The sequence below is a fragment of the Otolemur garnettii genome, unplaced genomic scaffold (genome assembly GCF_000181295.1).
Source record: "Otolemur garnettii isolate 467f Iridium unplaced genomic scaffold, OtoGar3 scaffold00047, whole genome shotgun sequence".
Taxonomy (NCBI): domain Eukaryota; kingdom Metazoa; phylum Chordata; class Mammalia; order Primates; family Galagidae; genus Otolemur; species Otolemur garnettii.
In genome coordinates, this window is record NW_003852442.1 from 1415044 (window position 1) to 1420950 (window position 5907).

Sequence of the window (5907 nt, forward strand, 5' to 3'; positions counted from 1 at the left end):
GAGAGCAGAAGACCAGAGGCTGGCAAGTCCCTCGCCCCCAGGTCTGCCCCTCTGGGCTTCTCACTCATGAGATAACACAGCATCTTCGTGGTTTAAGCCATTTTTAGTCACTGTTGAAAGTATTCTCATGTTTTTATTATAGAAATAAAACATTGAACCCTAAGTACTTGAACTCAGTGCCTTGATTTTTGGCCTTACTCATTAAATGCTTTCCTTTCTACCTATAAGAAAAAAAGATAAACGAGAATGTTCTTCTTTCTTCAAAACAGCACAAGTGACGGCTTTTTAAATACAAGAAACCGTGCCTAGAAGCTGCCAGAAGTTCTTTAAAAGTGTAATCTTATAGCTATCTTTCCTGTTATTAGTAAAATCTTATTTTCACAAGTTAAATTATATTTAAATATCTTTATGTATTACAGAGTTATCAAGTCATAGCTTAACGTGCTGAAGGAAGAGAGAAAACAGTGTGCCCAGATTAAAAAGGCACTTTCATGAAAATAAAGATAAATGAACTAATAAATTACTAGTTTTTAATAAATAATCTCCTTACTGAATAACTTATCCTTCTGGTAAAATATTTACCATGCTCCTTAAAACCTTTTTAATCAGCTGAAACACTCAGGAAGCTGAACATGATTGGGTATCCTTTTGTGGCTTAAGAGCTGAAATGATTTTTTTAACTGAAGTACATTTTAATAAGAGGCAAATTGATTTAAAGTGATTCAAGTCTTCATGGTGTGAGGGCTCTTCCCACAGCTCCCTGGACTGGGGAGGTGGCCTCCTCTCAGTTCAGAGGACTGAAAAGGTCACGCTCGGTCAGAGCTCGGATGTTCTAGGTAATTAAGAATCAATTCCTTTTCAATTATCTTACGACTGGCCCAGACCTGAGTGACTCACAGCTTGGTGAGAGCATCATCTGTGCTGTCTCAATTCTCTATGCAATGTTTTTAGACATGGGAAATAATCATATAAACTGAGAGATTTATTAAAAATATGACCCCCCCCCATATACCCTGCCTCATATTCCTGAATCAGGATCTACACAAGAGGATCCTGGGGATGTGTATGCTAATCAGCATCCCCGGGGCTCTGTAGGGTTGGAAAACTCTGACCCCAAAAGCTGTTAGACACGTGACTCTCACACTTAATCAAAGTCCATAGTCTCCTGGAGGATGTGCCCAGACACAGGCTGCTGGTCTATCCCCTGGTCTCTGATTCAGTAGGTCAAGGCAGGGTCTCACTCTGTCCCCCAGGCTGATGTGCAGTGGGGGTGTCATAGCTCACTGCAGCCTTGAACTCCTGGGCTCAAGTGAGCCTCTATCTCAGCCTACTGAGTAGCTGGAACCACATGCACATGCCACCCTGCCTAATATTTCTATTTTTTGTAAAGACAGGGTATCACTATGTTGCCCAGGCTGATCTTAAAATCCTGCCTTCAAGCGATCCTCCCACTTAGGTCTCCCAAAGTGTTGGGGTTACCTGTGTGAGCCACCATGCCTGGCTGGGATTTGTTTAACTAAATTTCCCAGGTGATGCCTACCCTGCTGGGCCAGACCCCATTTTAAGAATCACCTGCCAAGAACCACCAGCCATAAAGAAATATTTCCGAGAAAATATTCTCTCCATGTGCATTTTGTTCACATCTAGGGTAGAACATGCCCCTGCCAGTCTCAGACCACAGTATCAGGAGAATGCAGAAGAAAGAACATTGCCCAGCTTTAGTGATACCACTGAGGTGTTACTGCAAACCTTTCTTTGCCAAGGCCAAATATGGGTCACCCTCTGAGTAGGCTGTGACGTCCAGAAGGGAACCGTATGGGTAGTTCCTAGGCAAGAAAACCCTTCACATCTCAACAGTATTTAATATGGCACAAACTGCTACACTGATTTAGTTAGTTAGGGGCAATTCGAAGAGTTCTCACCCAGCTTATTAGTGTTAGTACAAGAAGAGATTCTTTAAATTCTGAACTTGTTAAACACTAACTTATTGGACGCATTACTTATAAATCTTATCCTAAATTGTTCTGGAATATGAGATAGCTTGAATAAGCCCAAAGAATTTCTGGCAGAGATGTGGTGTGAGGAGAATTTTCTCAGTTGCTGATTCTGGAAACACTGCCCCAGAGAGTTTCTGCATGTCTGCCTCTCATCCTGGGAAGACAAAGTGGGGTCAGAGCTCATTGCTAAGCCTTGTCTGAGCTTGAGAGTGAGTGGCCCAGTAAAGGAATCTTAATGGTATTTCCTTTGGATGACGCTGGACAATGTATGTTTCCTATACTTGATCTCCTGGACAAAGGATGCTGATAGAAGGTCTGCCCTGGTGATGGGGACTCACAGGCACAATGCCAACCAGTGGTAGCCACTAGCATCCTTAAAAGTCTGCTAGCAAGACAGAAGGATTTTGACGGACGGCTTTCAAACAGATTCTTTCCCTTTAAGATTCTTGATTACAGGCCCAGTGAGCACAAGTTCTAATTGAAGGGCACCTGAGTTTGGCTCACACGACAGAGATCTGCCTGCCAAGGGGAAAAGGCTAAGTTCTCTTCAGGACATCATTCTGCAGCATTCCCCACATTTCAGTCTGTGCACCAGACCAGTTCCCAGCTTCTTCTGTTCCATGAAGAATTCCGGCCATTCTTTTGTCTCAGTAAGATTTTGGAGGAGAATCAGTCAAATGGTTTTTAGGATAATGTATCATGAAAAGAAACAACCATATTATTTAAATTTCCAGAAATGACTCTTCTGATGATTACCCCTGGTTCATCCAAATTAACTGGCTGTCTTCTGCATAATAGGCCTTTCATTTTAATATATTTAATATTTAAAGTTCCATTCTAGAAACACTTACTGGGTTTTGACAGCAACTTCTAAAGACCCAGGTAAGAGGGCATCAAACTACAGCAATGACTTAGAAATGGGTTTTTTTTGAAGGCTGATTAGAGGGAAAGAAATTCCAGCTGGAAAACTTTTTGATAATGTCAACGACCTTTGAGTGTTTCTGAGGAGTGACTGAGAAGATGCAGGTGAAGGAACGGAGCCTCGTTCCTGGCACAGGGCAGGCAGTCAAATGTCAGGTATATCGGAAGCTGAGTCTGTTTAACAAGTCATCAGCTGTCAGGGAATCAGAAATCCTTTTATTCAAACAGTGGTGACCCAATCAAGTCTTGGAAGCAAAAATGACACATGAATTGAACTGAAAGGCAGATAACATGTGCCAAAGTCCTGCCTGTCCAAGTCAGAAGTGTCAGCTGGGTTGACAAAAGCTCGGTGGAGTCCCATTGAATTTTCCTGCTGAATTACTTTATCCGATGATCAGCAGTAGACAGATCTTCCAGCCTCGACGGCGGGTGTTGTGTGGTCAAGGGCGTTTGAGACACTCCCCAGGTAACTCTAATTGTGCACCCATAGCTGAGAGCCAGCTAATTCCTCATTTAACCATCTGCAGTGTTGCCACTGATAGTCTAGAAGCTATATCTAAGAGGTCTGGAGCAAACACGGTGTGTTGTTCACCCAGTAGCCATTCCCTTTTCCTTTCTAGTAGAATCTTGATTTTATTTTGTTATCTCCCCTCCTCTGAGGGTCCAGAAACTATTAAAAGATACCTCATACCAGGCCCAGGTTGTCTCACCAATAGGGACCACCACAATATGCAAACCACAGGGCTCAGCTGCTGGTCCTGTTTCCTTTAGGCACTGCAAGTGGGGTAGAAACACCTTTAAAGGAAGGAGTAAAACATTTTTCTTCTGATGAATGCATTGAGATGGAACAAAGCTGGGGTCTTTCTGTTTTTGAGACAGAGTCTCACTCCATTGCTCAGGGTAGAATGCCAGGGTGTCACAGCTGACAGCAACCTCAAACTCTTGGACTCAAGCAATCCTCTTGTCTCAGTCTCTCAAGTAGCTGGGACTACGGGTGCTGGCCATGATGCCCATCTATTTTTTCTATTTTTAGGAGAGATGGGCTCTCGCTCTTGCTCAGGATGGTCTCAAACTCCTAAGCTCAAGCAAGCCCCCTGTTTCAGCCTCCCAGAGTGTTAGGCTCACCGGTGTAAGCCACCACACCTCGCTAAATCTGGGGTCTTGATGGTCTTATCTAGGGGCAGAATTTACTCACCCCAGAGCCACCCACCCTCAGGAAGGGCTGCTCTCCTGCTATTGGCAGCTAACCACTTCCATGCTGCTGGATCCTGAATCCAGACGGTTCTTAAGTATTGAGAAATAATACTGGACGTTTTGCTGGATCAACATGAATAATTGGCCAAAATCTGTGTCCACACAGCAGGGAACTATAAATAGACAGGCAACATTATTGCCGAAGAGCAGGTGGTGTCTGTGGGCACCTGTTGTGTATGTGCTACATAAACTTGCTGGGGTAAGAGGGGCCCTGCACGTGGAGAAAGCAGCACCTTGCATTTATCAGTGGTCAGGGATCCCACAGAAGCAGCTGTTCACAGCTATCTGCTACAAATCACACCCAAATCTAACTCCTGTAAGCCGAGGAGCTTCTAGGCACCTCTTAGAGCTTAGTGGGGAGAGCAGTGCATGAGGATTTTTTTTTCTTTCTTAAATAATACAGTCATCCCGGCAAATTCCTTTCCTATTTCCAATGTGGTTAGTGGGATCCTCTCACTTTAGTTTCTGGGCAGTGATGTACATCCCCTCTCCCTAATTTTCAACCATTGAGAAGTTTTTAAAGCAGGTGGAATTAAAACCAGATACTCACGGTTAGCAGAGGCCAAGATTCCTGGTGATGGCTGTAGGGACTCAGCTCTGGCTTTTTTTTTTTTTTTTTTTTGGTTCTCTTGCCCAAATTCTTTTCTAAGAGCCCTGGTGCATTAACCCTATGAACAATAATATCTCATTAAAATGGATTTTATGAACCTTATGGCTTCCTTTCCAACCTGATTCTGGTACAGCATCTCAGGAGAGGCAGAAGACCCTCTTATCTGAACTCGGTCATCCTAGCAGACCCCTATGTTAACTCAAGTTCTCCTTTCCATTCATTCCAGGTGTTTAGACAAAGCTTGACTTTTTCCAACCAATTCTCAACTAAAGAATCCCTAAAACCCACCTATGACTTGTAAGCCCCACCCTTAGATGTCCCTCCATTTTGGGCCACACCACATACACCTTCCACGCGCTGATCTGCGGCTTTACCTGCAGCCCCTCCTGTCTCTGTGTGTATAAAACCAAACTGCCTCCTGGGCATCTTGGACACATTTTTCTCAGGACCTCTTGGGAGCTTGTTTCCCAGACCGTGATCACACACATTTGCCTCAGAATAAACCTCTTTAAATGACTTTACAGAGTTTGGGGTTTTCTGTTGCCAACGGTATATTTTTAAGAATTCTGTACTCATTGTGTTATTGTTTTAAGTAAGCTGATAGGATGAAAAGCCAATAGGTCATGGAGGGAGTAGCCTTCCCCCACACCTCCCAGGATGGGTCTCAAGCAGTTGTTTTTTGAGAGGTTCGATGGGTATATTAGCAAGGAAAAGTAACAGTGGTCATGTTCCCCATGGTTGTGGTCAAGGCAACAATTTGAGGAACTGAGTTTGTTTCTGTAGTTGTTCTCAAATAGCTTGTCAGGAAAAAGAAGACATTAGTCCAGGAAAACACATTTTCTACCAGCCCTGAATAGCTTAAAATTTGAAAAAAAAAATCCTATCAAGTGTGTTACTTAAGTCATGTTTAATTAGAAACGAAAAATCAGCTTTTTTTTTTTTTTAAGACAGCGTCTTACTTGTTACCCTTGGTAGTGTGCCAGTGGTGTCACAGCTCACAGCAACCAACTCATGGGCTTAAATGATTCTCTTGCCTTAGTCTCCCAAGTAGCTGGGATTACAGTCGTCCACCACAACACCTGGCTCTTTTTGCAGGTGGTGTCTGTGGGCACCTGTTGTGTATGT